We start from the raw sequence: 15,865 nt of genomic DNA, 5'->3' as shown, positions 1-15,865 counted from the left end.
ATTGCATTGGTCATTATGGAAATTATTCGGCTGCGTCTGTGTTGTTTAATTTGCGCGTCGTCAGTTGATCATTTGCAGAATTTTGCACTCCCAACTGTGCTTTTATGGGATTGCGCTCTCACACTAGTTTGCCCTGTTTTGTAAATCTGGGCCTAAGCATAATACACTTTGCAGACTTTGTAAATTGTTACGAAGAAAAAAATAGTCATAATTCACTAAACGACTGGGAATCACACACTACCAGACTTTCAAGATGTAAAAACGTTCAAGATACATATGCCTCATTGCTAGGAGACGTGCAAAAGAAAACAATGTGTTCTAAAACCATATTGAAATATTTAATATCTTTATTTATTATATGTTTGATATCGTCCTGCTCTAAATCTGCACTGGCTCTGACTTTCAGAAATAACTAGTGTCAGCTTGTCTGGACTGAAGCAAAAATCTGGATAAATCTTGTATTCCAGCCTTATATCATTTGAATCTGTGAACACAGTGCACTTATTGGTGCAAGAGATACAAAATAATGAAAAGAATTGAGTATCTCACTACACAAAACACACACTCCATACAGCAAATGAAACAGCTATTAAGAAAGTGAAATCATCCTTTAAATGCGGCCCCTACTTCAAAATACACACACCCTGTAAAAATAATGGATATTATCTTTCATAGGAAACAAACAGAAGAACATACACACTGCTGAAGTACAACCTTCTATTCCTCAATTGAGATAAATGTCAATTTCAAAGCAAGCAACACAGTTAGCATATTGGTTACAAGAAAGCCATAAACCTTTTCAGTCTCCTGGTGTTATTGATCTCGGATGCCTGAAATCCATTAGCGCCCTTTACATACTCCGTGTTTTCTGTCCCAGCTCGGTAGAGCAAGCTTTCGCTCGAGTTTCCTTTAAACCTTCCTGTGTCGGGGGGTAGCGGCAGCGGTGGATTAGCGATGCTGGCAGAGGGCCTGCACCAGAACTACTCCTTGGCCAGCTTTCCAGTCATCAAGGGCATCCAAGTGATCCAAATTACGAGTGCCCCCTGTGTCCAAGGGCTCAGGAAGTGTCCAGCCAAGGGCCAAGTGGGACCACCTTCCCACATTTGACTGTTATTAGTCCCCACAGGAGGCCCTGGCCATGTGCTTGATGTGCAATACAACAGTATCACAGAGAACCATACATTAACGGACTCTGTCAGCTTGAGTATGGCACGCACAATACCTTCCAAAAGAACATACTACTTTTTTATAACAGGTGAATAGTGCCTTTTCATGTTGAAGCCTGAATACTACTAATAGTAGTGATTAGTAGACTGAAAGTATTCTCTGCAGTGACTTTATGTAGACACTTCCCCACATGATGACTATGACAGTGCTTTATTGTTAAGAACAGCTGAAGGTCTTGTTCCTCCACCCACATAACAATGAGGCCACAGAAGCTGAACACCAACATACTCTCAGCGGCCTTTCGAAAACCAGGCCATAATGAGTTCGAGCTCTTGCCAATTTGCTTGTCCTCTTTTCTTACTACACTCTTTTGTGCTCCAAATTTCCCCCTTGGCCAAAATCAACTAGAATTCTCCCATGTACCTTCCGCTATAATTAGTATGACAAAATATCATATGCCTCTTAATCAAACTGAACTATAGGGGGTTTGAAGTAATCTCGTTAAGTTGTGATAAAAGGTTGATAAAAAAAGACAAGTAAGGCAAGAGATCAGGAACATTGTTTTGTTATCAGAGGAGACCGAATTGTTATGCTTATGTGAGAAAATGGATTTAGATTGTGCTAATGTGCTGCATGTGATGAAGCTGATCAGAGACAGTGGAACGTGACAGAGCCATTGAGAATTGTATGCCTCAGTTACAGGTTACAGTACAGACACATTATTAAAGTCAGGGACACTCTCCCTCTCTATTAGTGTTGCACAATTAATTGAAATAAAAAACAAATCGTGATATGGCTTAGTGTGATTATCAAATAACAAAAGCTGTGAATTAATAAATAAATATATGTACTGTATTTTTAACATCTCAGAGCAACTCCATCTTTGCATCAGCTCTGAGTTTGGGTTGATTAAAGAGCATTAACGCAACTGGGAACATTGGGAACGCAACTTGCGCCAACCATCTTTGGCCAAATTGTGCAGCCCTACAAACAAGCACATCAAACCTGGAGCTTTTCTTCCCTCATAATTTTTTATCACTAAATCGTTTATTTTGTTTTTAACACACTACTAATACACAAATGCAGCAATTATTCTAGAGCAACATTTCAAAGTTCGTTGAAAAACACAACATCAGAAATTAACCACCCCAACATTTACATCACAGACTTAACCTACTTTTTACTGCCCCATTGACACCCGAGTGGTGACTCCAGACTCTCTACTTGAAGAAGAGCAACACAGAAATATCTATTTGTTTCTTTCTGGAGACAGCAGAGCTGGCGCAACCTGGAACTAAAAAAATAGTTCCACAAATCTTACCTTAGTGGACTCGTTTCTACAAGTGAGGCTATCAGATGGACAATTTGCCAATTACACACAGCTCAGAAATTATGACTCGGTTCTGTCCAGTTTGAACACCTGATCCCTAAAACTATAACCGACTCATGTAGCCATTTCAGATAGCACTTCAGATAGCTAATGTAAAGCCCATACCGCAGCCAATTTGATACAGCTCCAGGTGTCTGCCATGCACAAATGATAGTGTTAGCCCAGCATGCATACTCACAAATTGGGTGCTAGCTGCTATTATAGTGGCAATCTGAAACAATACTCAGAACTATTCATAACATTCTTGTTATAAAAGTCCTTCGCTACAACACCTGATTTCTTTCACCAGTATGGTTTTGCACTTTATGGACCATTTTCACATTTTCAGGTTGAAAGGCTTAAGTATAGAACTACAGAAGTCTAAAATTCTATAGATTTACAATGGTGACTATAGCAAATAGCCTAGTAAAAAAAAAAGTTGCCATCGCATTACTTTGCAAGGAAATAATATAGAGGGAGATAGGTTGTACCCGTGAAAATAGAGGAGAATGCCAAATTTACACTCATTCCTTCAGCAGCTGTTTTACAAACCTCACGGCAGCAGTGTTGAGTGTTTTTGTAATTTAATGCCATGGTAATATAACACAAAGTATCGTGTTACGTTTATAAAATATATATTTTTTGTGAAAATTCATTAAAATAAAATATAAATATTATATAGATGGGAAACAATTAAAGAACATTTGAAATGTTGCCTGTAGGATGGAGGAAAATGTAGGAAACTAACTGAAATAAGTGCAAGTTGAAGTACTAAAATATCTATTTTTATAGTTAAATAGTAAATAATAGAAATATAAAAAAAATAATAGAAATGAGGACATAAAAATAGCTACTAATAGATTAAATATAAAATTAAAAGTAAAATTATCAAATAAAGGCTAGTTTAAAATAGCAACATAGAACATAAATATATATATAATACTAAAATAATTTAACACTTGAGCAGGTTCAGTTACCTGGATGAGTGGTCTAATAGACTGAGCGACTGGAGCTGGTCATGTGATGTCCCCTCATGGCGAATGCATGTTGACATGTAGAATAAAACAGGTGTTTTGTTTTTGTTTTTTTAAAAGACTGATCTAGAGACTAGGTCTAAAGTCTTTATCTTATATGTACACGCGAGTTTAATTAGATTCATTGACTAAACTTTTTTTAAATTATAAAAACAGTACCTGTACACCTTTATAATACAATATAGTAATCAAATACTAATAGTAATTTCATTTTCAGGTATGTGCTCATTCAACATGTAATCTCTGCACTATGCCAAGGACCACTTCAGCTAATAAAAGTACAAATAACTAGTCATCTCGGTGAAAAGCAGACAGTCAAACAAAACGTGCTTATCAAGGTATCTATACTATCTTGAAAACAAAACCATATGCCAAAACGAGGAAATCCGGCAAAGATTCATTATCAGTGAGAGAGCACTGTCCGATCACTGATAGTAGAGCACAAGCCACGTACACGCAAGACAAACACTGACAGACCGTGTAGAGATAGAAGAGCTAATTCCTGTTGTGGCGAAGTAAGAATCTCTTGTTACGAAGCTGTCATCACACAAATGTGAGCTTTAACTCGGTTTATTCCACACTAGCACTGATTAGCAAGGGTACAGTGACTTCTTTACATACCCCGAGAGTCGCAAGGACATGCTGTCAAAGGGACGAGTACAGTGATGTTGCTATGGGAACTAGAGTTGGTCGTTTATTGATTTTCAGCAATTAAGAGTTTAACTAACTAGAAAGACTGAGACTAGCTGCTAGCAGTCCTGGTGCTCAACTGAAAGGCACCGCACTGTCGACATGTTAGCACTGCAACTAAATGAGCAAGAACACTCCTATTCGCCGAGAAGCTGTATTCACTTACCTTTGAAAAATTCAAGCACACTGTTCTTCGGGCCCTTCAAAAGTTGAAAGGCAATGTAAACAGCCAATGTCTCAGGTTGCAGTTCGCTTGAGAGAGAGACGGTGGCTCCACTGACAGTCAAGCACCCACACTCAGCCAGCTACAGCGCTGCAGCGAGAGAACATATGCCCGAAATATCGCGATATCACAACACTACTGACGGCGCTGAACTGACCAATCATACTCAAGAAACGTCGTCCTATAAGAAAGCGGAGGGCGAAACATGTTCGGCGTTATTGGTCAGTTCAATATGATTGACATCCTCGACATCGAGAGTAATTTATGGCTCAATTTTCTGTTCTAATTTGTTTACAGGATTGAGTAGGAACTGCAGTGTGTGTGTAATTGCCTATGTCAAAGAGTTTTGTCAAACCAAACACAGGAATGCCGACAAATGAGCAAATTTGCAGACTTTACAACCATGTAGTATGACAGGGCAGAGTGTGTTGTTGTAAAAGCCCAACTCTTATTATCCTCTACAGCTGATCACATTCGAACACTAATCCTCCCTTCAATGCTCCTGACACTACCTGTGATGTGGACTTTGCTCCAGAGACTGTTTGTGTGTACTTCGTTGTGTTTCCGTTAGCGCTTGTATCTGTATCCAGTGGGTTAGGATGTAAATAAATGTTTCTATTTTAAAATTTGCTAGAATACTGAACCTTTCACAGAGCCAAAGTCCCTCAATGGGGTACACTTTAATATTCTAAAAATATACAACGAAGGAAATTATTGTTTTTCATATATTCCACACTATTTTTACAGAGTTTTCTACAAGATCTCCAGCACTCACAGAGCGAATCCTCAGGTGATGAGGTATCACCTCTTGGAACCCCATAAGATCCTCTTCTGGCTTCCTCGAACTGGAGCACACGACAAAGTCTCTTTTCAGAGATGTGGAGGGCAGAGAGAAAATGTGGCAACACACATCTGCCAACAGAGAAATCCAGCTGCTGTCCGGTGTTGTGACTGTCGACCACGTCCCTTCTTCTGTGCTGAATGTGACATCAGCATCCACAACAGAGATGCCATGACTGCTGGATTCTTCCAGCCATTGCCTCCAACAACTTTCATGGTGGATAACGCTCTTTCCCATTGTGGTAAGTTATTCTTTGTGTGTGTACAACATATATCTCATTCTCAGAATAGTTAAGCTCATAAGCTTTACTATTTAAATGATGCCCTTTTGCCTCTTATTGTTTGATCTTGAATTTATGTGAATACTCTGTCAGTCAGCTTTTTGAGCATATCTTGTTTACTTTTTCAGCAATGTGCATCATTACCATGGATTCATTTCAATCTTATATCACTCAGTCAGTACAAATTATCATAATTCACATGTACTGTATGATCTTTTTCAGTGCTGCTTGTACCTGTGGAGATGCCTGACAAAATCTGTGGTTGTTCACCAGTCATTGGGGGTCAGTCCAGGAAAGACAGTTGCTGTGGTCACAATGAAAGGTAAGAATGTGAAGAACTTTATTTTGTCCTGTTTGAGAAGCATCTTAAAAATGATCTATCCATATGCGACTCTGAAAACTGACTCATTGTGTTAGTTTTCATAGTGAAGGGCACACTATCACTGTACTGCATCACTACCCACGATCCTTCTGGAAGCAATCCTAGTGACCAGCCCCATGACCCTTATGAGTTCCCCACCAAAAGGATGTCAAGCTGCGCCATCAGTCACAAAATGTTGTGTTTATGCACCCACACACATGTTCCAGCACAGAGTTCTGTGATGTTGAATTAACTACCTCCTTTTAAAATATGTTATAGTTAAGAAATAAACGCCTTTAGAACAACTTTAAAAGCCTAATCTTCTATCTTGACAGCTCTCTCAGGGAAGTGTGGGAGTCATTTTAGTCTTTTTAATGTGAATCTGTGTTCAGCTGTATTAGTTAGACATGACACGTCATCCTAGCTACTACAAATATATGGCCTGAGCTATTGTACTAGTTTTTTTTGTTTTTTTGTTTGTTTTGTTTTTACATGTTATTATGTTATTATTATGAAATAAAATATTAACTTTTATAATTATAAAACATTATTTATATTTATTTTTTTTACTTTTTATGAACTATGGTATATGGCTTCTTTACCTGTTAGACTCTCATGCAGCTGCAAATTAAAATCCGTATGAGATTTAATATAATTATATGAAATCTGTTTCCCTCTATCAATTTGTTGAATGCCAAAAACAATCTTGAAGACAGGGCAGTCTTGGGTCTGGAAAATGGTCCATTCAGAGTCTTCTTGAGTCACCACAGTCAGTTTAGTCCTCGGGGACTGCAGTTTCTTTGCTCCTCCACAGCTGCAGAAGAATTACAAGTGAGAGGAAAAAAGCTGTTTGGAAATGCTCAACACAAAGATGGCTGATGTTATCTTACTGTGTGTGTGTGCGCGTGTGTGTGTAGGAAAATAGTGCATTGTTCTCGAGGTATTTGTAGTTTCAGTAATTCAACAAAGAAGACTGAATGACAGAGATAAGGTAGAACCTGGATATTTATAGTCCACTTCAGCTTCTCATTTCCTCTCAGAGAATGGTGAGGCTCTCTTTTGATGCCCTTTTTTGATTATCACCCTAATGGAAAAGAAAAACATTCAACTTAGAAAAAGAGAGGGTTGTGGATAATAATGATTGAAGGCGATAAATCCAATAACACTCAAACACATCAGAGAATACGAGACATTTCCAGAATATTGTATATTTGAATCTGTAATTCTCTCAATGGGATAGTCCACCCAATATGAAATTTTGTCATCATTTACTCACCCTCATGAAAAAAAACAATTAACATTGACTTTCATTGTATGGACAAGAAACATGAAGACATTTCTCAAATAATCTTCTTTTATGTTCCACAGAAGAAATAAAGTCATATAGGTTTTGAGCACTATGAGATTGATTTGTGGGTGAACTATCCCTTTAAATATAATAATTACAGTAGTGGTCAAAAGTGATGTCCGGCCTAGTGTTACACTTGCAAGCTGTAGTGCCCATGATAACCACCAGAGGGCACTCCTTCCATCTCTTTTACCGCTGACTGCCACCTGTTTGTCAGTATCTCGCTTATGTTTGCCAATTTAAACCCTGTGTGTTCATTGGCTCATTGCAAAATCTTGTTGGTGTTAAACTGCATTTCTGAGTGCTACATCTGGTTTTTGTGTCATGGTCATGATCTCTTGCCTGTCTACCAGGATTTCCCTGTTTGCCTGCGCCTTGGACTTTTATTAAAATATGGATGGTTTGCTCTGTGGTTTTGACCTTATGCCTGTTTTATGGATAACAATTACGGATTACAATTATGGATTGTCCGTCTATATCTTCCTGTCTGCCGAGATACGACCACAAACCGTTGGTTGAACGTTGGATATGGAACACTTTAACTGGTAACCCTTCATCATTTTCAAAGTCTTCTGATTGGACAAATTCTACAGGACGTCCGGGAGACGGGTTTGTTGTGTTCTTTAACGGTCCGCTTGGAAACAAAGCCATTGTAACGCCAAACCCCCTTGTAGTAGGGAGGTTAAGTGACTTTTGACTTCAAGTCATGATGCAAAGGTCCCCTTTGGTATGGAAGTACCTTAAGGCCATAGACATAAATTTATCCTAAGACACAAGTGAGATCACATTTTGTATCTTATATACGCACATTTTTTAAAAATGGCCGCCGACCATACTTGAGAGGCCCATATCTTTGCTTCTGTTATAGCTATAATGACAAATTTGGTATCAACGGGTACATTTTTGTGGTCAAGGAGTCCAATAAAATAGGTTCCGAGACTAAAAAACAATAATGTTGTCCTTAACATGACAATTGGAGGTGAAGTATGCAATTTTTTATTAAAAAACGCATGCCAAACACAAAGTCCATTCACAACTTAATAATTTCTTCGTTTAGGTCTGCTTCGCATGTGCCCTTTACAGCACTGGCTGAAGACGCGGGTCCTGCGTCGAGCATGGGCATCCGGTCGTTTACGTCTCAAGGTAACTCAGAACTGTCTCACAGCTCTGGAGCCCTGGAAGGCGGTCGACTGGTATCAGACAGGTGTAAACCTGGGAGTAATCTCTAAACTGATAGTGGTTTCGATAGACGCCTCAAATTATGGCTGGGGCGCCCTCTATGAGGGCAGACCGACTTTTGGCCTGTGGTCAAGCCAAGAAAAGAGCTTGCACATAAACTGTCTAGAGATGAAGGCGGTCGAGAATGCCTTGCGGTTCTTCCTTCCCCTTCTAAAGGGCCACCATGTCCTTGTCCGCATGGACAATATGTCGGTGGTTTCCTACATAAATCGCCAGGGCAGTCTGAGATCACGGAACCTTCATGCACTGGCAGAACGCCTCCTTGTATGGGTTCAGCGCAACTTACTCTCGCTGAGAGCGGGCGCATGTGCCAGGCCATCTTAATATGCATCCAGACAGGCTGTCCAGGGACAACGTTCCCCCAGGGGAATGGTCCCTCCACCCTCAGACAGTTCAGCTGTTGTGGGACACCTTTGGCACAGCAGAAGTCGACCTCTTTGCGTCTCAAGACAATGCTCAGTGTCCAATATGCTTCACAAAGAACAAGGACGCGCTGGCCCATCACTGGCCCAGCCGCCCTCTCTATGCTTTCGCTCCGATCATGCTGTTACCAAAGGTAATCAAGCGTATCAGGGAGAACGGTTCCTGTGTACTTCTAGTAGCTTCGTTCTGGCCGAACCAAGTTTGGTTTCCGGAGCTGATGCAGCTTCAGAGCTTGCCTCCATGGCCTGTCCCGTTGAGGAGAGATGTCCTCTCATAGGCCGGGGGTACGATTTGGCAACCACGACCGAGCTTTGGGCTCTGCATGTGTGGGCCAGCAACGGGTACCCGTCAGTCTCCCAGACGGAGTGTTAAACACGATTACGCAAGCTAGAGCGCCCTCTACTAGACGGCGTTGTGCTTCCAAGTGGTCAGTGTTCTCAGGTTGGTGCTCAGCTCGCAACCTGGATCCACAAGATTGTGGGGTGTCAGAGGTTCTCTCCTTCCTACAGGAGCTCTTGGATAAGGGTAGATCCCCATCCATGCTCAAGGTATATGTGGTGGCTATTGCTGCGTTTGTCAAACATTCGCATGGCCAGTCAATGGGTAGGAACGACCTTGTAGTCCGCTTCCTCAGGGGAGCTAGAAGGATGAACCCTCCTCGCCCCCCCTCGGACCATTCCTTGGTCCTGGAGGCCATGAAGGGTGCCCTTTCGAACCTCTACAGTCTGTGGACCATAAGTATGCTCGATCTCATTCAGAGCTCATAGAACACAGGACCATATTACTCGAACACCTCGAGAATCTTGGTCTCACAGTCGATTGGGCGAAGAGCTTGCTGTCCCCCAGCCAGGAAATATCCTTTCTGGGCACAGTGCTGAACTCGCTGTCAATGACAGCGCGACTATCGCCAGAGCGCATACTGAACATTGCGGCACTATAGTCCCGCTCAAGAGATTTCAGAAAATGCTGGGCCTCATGGCCTCATCATCATCAGTACTCCAGCTGGGTCTGCTTCGCATGCGCCCACTGCAGTGGTGGCTGAAAGCACGAGTGCCGTCTCGAGCTTGGGCCTCCGATCTGTTTCGCCTCAGGGTCAATCAGAAATGCGTCGCAGCTGCAGCAAGTGTGTTTTAAATTAATAAAAATTATAAGGACAAATTTGGCTTCAGTATTCTCGAGAAAAGAGGTTTTCCCTCTAATTTTTTTTTCCATAGTCAACTAGCTAGCTATTTATTAGTTATCTAACATTAAAAACATTTTTCTGTTTAATGAGAAAGTCATACGAACCTCAAAGTGTTAACCTGTTACCTCTGACCTTCAACAGCTGTCACAGCTCCTGGTGCAGATGGGATGTGTTGTTGCAGGAACTGATATGCTATAGGCTACTCCTGACTGGTCGAAATCTCATGCTACTTAGGACAAATGTAATGTACAGAAGTAGCTGCACTGCTTAAATACAAAATGAAAGTTTTTGAATGAAAAGATAAGTAAAGTCACTCTGATGACAATTTTTATGTGAAATGTGCATATTTACCCCCAATTGTCATGGTATGGGGAAAATTATTATTTTTTTAAACTTGAAACCAATTTTATTGGATTCCTTGACCCCAAAAATTTACACTTTGACACCAAATTTGTCATTATAGCGATAACAGAAGCAAAGATATGGGCTCTAGAGTATTTTCGGCGCATTGGCGGCCATTTTTGAAAAAACATGTTTATTTCTGATTCCAAGTGTGATCTCACTTGTGTCTTAGGATAAATTGATTTGTATGACCCTAAGGTACTTCCATACCAAAGGAGACCTTTGCATCATGACTTGAAGTCAAAGGCCTATTTTTTGGGCTTAACCTCCCTACTATTGTGGAAGAAGAAAGCCGTTGTGTTTACAACTGTGACAATGAGTGCTTATCAGGCTCCATTGTTGCAGTAAACTTGCAAAACGTTCTTGAATGAATAATTTATTTGATGCATGCCAGTCTGTTAACGTAGAGACATAGACTTTACATTTTACACGACCCTGAACATGACGCAGAACAAAACAAACTGTGGTTGGTTGCGTTACATGTCAGTCAAACATCCTCTTGGGCGATCCTTGGCCATTATGGCCAAGGAAAGCTGTGATGGAGTCCAGACCTTCTGATTCTGCTGAATTTATCTGACTGTCTCAGGAGCGTTTGGAATGAGCATCGACTCTGACGTGCCGGCAATGACAGCTGAAGACTCTGACGTGGCGGTCATGTTTAGAGGCTCTGGCGTGGTGGCCATGACAGCTGGCTTCTGGTTTCCGTGGCATGGTTTTGATCTTTTGCCTGTCTCCCTGGATTTCCCCGTTTGTATTTGCCTTGGACTTTTGTTATGGATGGTTTATTCTGTGGTTTTGACCTTATGATTATGGATTACATTCACAGCTGCATTTGGATCTGGATGCATGTAGCCTAACACCTAAAAATTCACATCTAAATATATATATAATATTTGCAGTCAGACATAGCTAATCTTTGGCCAGGCTGTCATTGAAATTATGAATGCATCCAAACAAAAGAGAACCAACAAAATATTAATAACTGATTATGTTGTAGTTAATGTGTGCTTTGTTCTGTGAGCCTGTAGCTATGGTTTGGCTTTTTTTTTTTTTTGGTAAGATAAATCCCTTGTGTTTTTCCCTCAGATTTAAAATACATACAATATTTAGTACAGCTTTATTTCCTGTTGACAAATCACCTATTGAATCAGGAGATTTGGGCAAAACATAGCAAAGGGCTGATTTAAAAATATTTTTTGATGTATTTGTTTCTAAGAGAAAGACTGATTTAAATACTTTTTATTAAAATTGTAAATATGTTCTAAAACTAAATCAAATTTAGTCAGTTTTATCTTATGATATGCCTCAAAACACATAGAATAAATGACAAAAATTCTGTTTTGATTTTATCACAATTAAAATGATACATTTTTTGTCAAGTAAACACATTCAATTTATTTTTAGCACATATATTTTACTACTAGAATAATCCACACAATTAGCCAAATCCAGCTCTTACACATTATTTTGTTTTCTTTCACATAAGATCTTTTCAGATGGTACATCCCTGTTGGTCTGCAGAGAGTGAAGGGGGCTGACAGCTGATTGATTTCAGGGTTGCTGTGTGTGCTTGCTGCAATCCTTTGCTGTCTTGTATTGTCGTTGACCTCCAAAGCATAAAAGATTCATGCAGAATGCTTACTGTGTTTGTTAATGTACTTCAATGCACCGCACCACCAAGCCAGAAAGCATCAGCCACCCCTTCATAAATATTTCTACGCCTGGCCTCTTCTTCCTTCTGCTTTCCTCTTCTCTGTGTGTACTTGCTTATTGCTGTCACACTCTTTCTGAGATCACGCTGCCACGAAGAGGCCAAAGTGACACTGGCTGAAAACTTGGCAATCTGAAAGGATGTAATAATGACAGAATGGAAAGAATGTCTGCTTATTTTTAGGAATTGTTGGATATTTCTCATAATAAGAAGGTTAGAGATTTGATCATACACCCAGCATGCTTATTTGTCAATGAGAAATAAATAAGCAATAACACACACTGTATACAAAACTCCTAAAGGAAAGTGAGTAGACAGCTGCGGGTGACTGCATGAGACATGCTTGCTGAACTCTATATAGACAACCTACCTGTCACATCTGCTTAAAAAAGACTGACATCACCATGACACCAGCAATAACAGACCAAACACTCATGGCAATGTGCTTTTTGTCATCAATTGCACTACTGTTACTGAAGCATGCCATTTAGTGGATGTTGACAGATATTCAAACTTATAGAATAATGCACAATACAGTTCATATATTTTCCACCAATAAACAATTAAATGTATTCATTTTAATTAATGCAAAGTGATATTGTACAACCCTAAACCAGGAAAATTTGGGACATTTTGTAAAATGTAATAAAATCAAGAATGATTTGTTAATACTCTTTAAACTTTATTTAACTGACAAGAGTACAAAACAAATTCCAATGTTTTCACTGAAAAACGTAATTTTATTTTGTAAATATAAACACATTTTGATGGCTGCAACACACTTCAAAAGGGACTGAGGCAAAATAAAAATGAAAAGATTATATACAAGTTAATCTCTTTTGAAACAGTCCACAATAAGTAGGTGAACTGGTGATAGGCGAGGAATTGTCAATCCTTTCAAAAACACATTTCTCAATGCAAGATTGCAGAAAAGGGTCTTTTGCCATCTACCATACATTTTATTGTGAAAAGAATCCAGAGAAATCTCAGTCTGTGGGAGTACTTTGGAAAACCAATGTCATTTAACACAGATTGACGCTGTATTAAGAAATGCAACTTGAATCTCTGTACGCAAGGAGAAAGCTATACATCAGTTCTATACAGAGATGCCACCGAGTTGTCTGGCTTCAAACTCATCTTATGGTTTAAAAGACAGTGGAGATGTGTGCTGTGGTCAGATGAGTCCACGTTTCAGCTTGTTTTGGGGAAAAACGGACATCGAATTCTCAGTCCTCAAGACGAAAGTACCATCCAGACTTTCATCAGCGACAGATACAAAAGCAAACATCTGTCATGGTATGGGGGTGCATCAGTGCAAACGGTGCAAAAATTTGTATCCTAGATTCCCAAGCTATTTAAAAGTGTAATTAAAAGGATGCAGGTTTTGGAAGTCCAAGTAGATAGGTATAATAATAACATAATATCACCAAATGTAATGAAATATAAGTTTATGAGTTGTAAAATATACATGCATCCCTTATAAATGGCATCCCACTGGCCAGCTGAGCACTGAAGAGTGGATATCTAAAGTTATGAAAGGGGGTGATGACGTGACACAAAGTATCCCCAGCTAGAAAAAAATATGTGGCCCATTCAGATATTTGTCAGACCGTAAACAAACCTGTCACTACTACAACTATGAAAAAGAAAGCTACATATATTTATTAAAAAATACATATTTCAGGGCATTAAATAATATTAGGCCTCATAAAACAAAAAGGAAAATTGCCTATAGGCCGACATATTCAAAAATTGACCCATCAATATCCATTTTAGATCACCAGATATAAATACTTCTTAGATACACAATTTGAGTAGTTTTGCCATGATTGCCATGGTACCACCACCACCAAAAGCAATTAACTGTCTGCTTTACTTTATAAAACACCTCTTGACTAAAGTACACTCATTGCGACCCGTTTAACAGATGCATAATTTGATGGTAAGTGAGAACAGCCTGAACCGCAACTGATGACAAACAATCACAATACAGTAAAATAATCAACTAATGACGACAAATTATCTAGCCCTCTAAACATGAAAAAAGTAGAGCTGCATTCTTCGTGGTGCAGGGAGTTCGTGTGTCAAATGTGCCTATCAAAATGTGACTTTCTGAAGCAGACTGCCCTTAACTAAAATGTTGCTATAGGAGCCTAATGATAGAAAGCTTATGCCCTTGGCAATTTTCTTGACAAAATAGTCTATTCTATTTCATCATTAAAATCCTTTTTCTCATTAATTCAGATTTTTGTCTATAGCCTACATTTCACAGGATAATTTTAAAAGTGAATGTAAACAGTTTACCAATGCAGACCCCTTTCTATAAAACAGGCAGTCTGCAATATGCCACACTGGAGCAAACTGCATCCTCACCAGTCACTGTGTATGTGGTTGTTTATATCTGTTGCATGTTAAGCAGATGTGCATTCCTCTCCTGGGTGACACACAGAAGGATTGCGAGAGAAAGAGAAAAAGAGAGGTTTGGGGATAAGGGAGCTTGAGAAGACGGAGGCAACAGAAACGCTCAAATCTCCATCTTTCTCTCATTTCTCCTCCTCCATGCACATACTCATTAAATCCTCTTCTCAGTGTCTATATGTCTGACAGCCAGGCTGTCTTTCTATTCTACTTTCTTACTTTCATCATGAGCTCTTCTCCCAAGCCTTTGCACAAATCCATCTATTATATTTCTGAGTCTGCCAGATCTCTGCTTCTTTCTTCTTTCTACGTCTCAAAGACTGACTCCTAGTGCAGGGTACGATGAGCAACAAATTCTCTGCTCACATATACACAACATGCAAATGCACTCTAGTTTGTTTCTAAAGTGTCACAGAACCTCTAAAGTGGGCAGAACAAACAGCTGTGTATGTCTCTGAAACCTCAGAATGTTAATTTACTATTTTGCGGATAGAAAAACAAAATACGTTTATTTACAATATTAGCTGTGAATTATTAATAGAATGTTAATAGCCCAGTAATCTGCCTTATAGTGCCTGTTTTCAATTTCTAAAAGAAAACTTGGCGGTGAAAACATAGGAGAGCTTAATGAAACAATCCACAACAATACAATACTTATTTCACATGAATATTTAAAATAGCTAAGCTATAGATAAAAACACAATCAATTAATTCATATTATATAATTAATTGGGTTCCCTATCAGTCAGTCACTCTCGGCGTACCTCGTGACCGATGAATAGGAATCTCACTAGAGAGGCCAATCTACTTCAAGAGAAATCATTTGTATCAGCTGCTCAGCCACGCAGCGCGAGTATATATAAAAAGCTGTTTTTACAGCTGGTAAGGTGTGTCATGGCGACAAAGAAGTTGACAACAGGCTGGCCAAGGAAACAGTGCATTCAGCAGACTATAAAGTCTGACCACAAAGCTGTTTGAGGATTCATTGATATTAAACATGCATTTGTATGTTTACATACGTGAGTTATTTTTGATCATGGAAGCTTCCGATTTGAGAACAAGTTCAATTTACTTGATCTTAAACCGCCTCTTTTATCGCCAACGAGCAGCCGTATAGAGAACTCATCCAAGCCGCCTCCTGCGCCTCATGCCCCGTGGAACCAGGTAAGTGTTGCA

General features: G+C 39.6%; 1 protein-coding gene and 1 long non-coding RNA gene across 4 annotated transcripts in view; one reads left to right on the top strand and one right to left on the bottom strand.

Annotated features, from left to right (window-relative positions):
* The window catches only part of glceb (glucuronic acid epimerase b), an 86,835-nt gene extending 82,251 nt beyond the window's left edge, over positions 1-4,584 (bottom strand). For 2 of the 3 annotated variants that reach the window (XM_077228738.1, XM_077228739.1), the window contains exon 1: positions 4,427-4,580. The gene's annotated coding sequence lies outside the window, so the exon portion shown is untranslated. Of the gene's footprint in view, positions 1-4,426 lie in introns of all 3 variants that reach the window. The other variant, XM_077228737.1, reaches the window with a different exon arrangement.
* Positions 4,585-5,379: 795 nt separating this feature from the next.
* On the top strand, positions 5,380-6,270 carry LOC143736605 (uncharacterized). The gene is made up of 3 exons (XR_013203500.1): positions 5,380-5,565; positions 5,827-5,926; positions 6,022-6,270. It is a non-coding gene; the product is annotated as an uncharacterized LOC143736605 (long non-coding RNA).
* The last annotated feature ends 9,595 nt before the right edge of the window (positions 6,271-15,865 follow it).

Source organism: Siphateles boraxobius, unplaced genomic scaffold (genome assembly GCF_051911475.1).
Source record: "Siphateles boraxobius isolate OS27281-9 unplaced genomic scaffold, OSU_SipBor_1 130, whole genome shotgun sequence".
Taxonomy (NCBI): Eukaryota; Metazoa; Chordata; class Actinopteri; order Cypriniformes; family Leuciscidae; genus Siphateles; species Siphateles boraxobius.
Note: the sequence above shows the minus strand (reverse complement) of the source record. Positions and strands in the feature narration are given on the sequence as shown.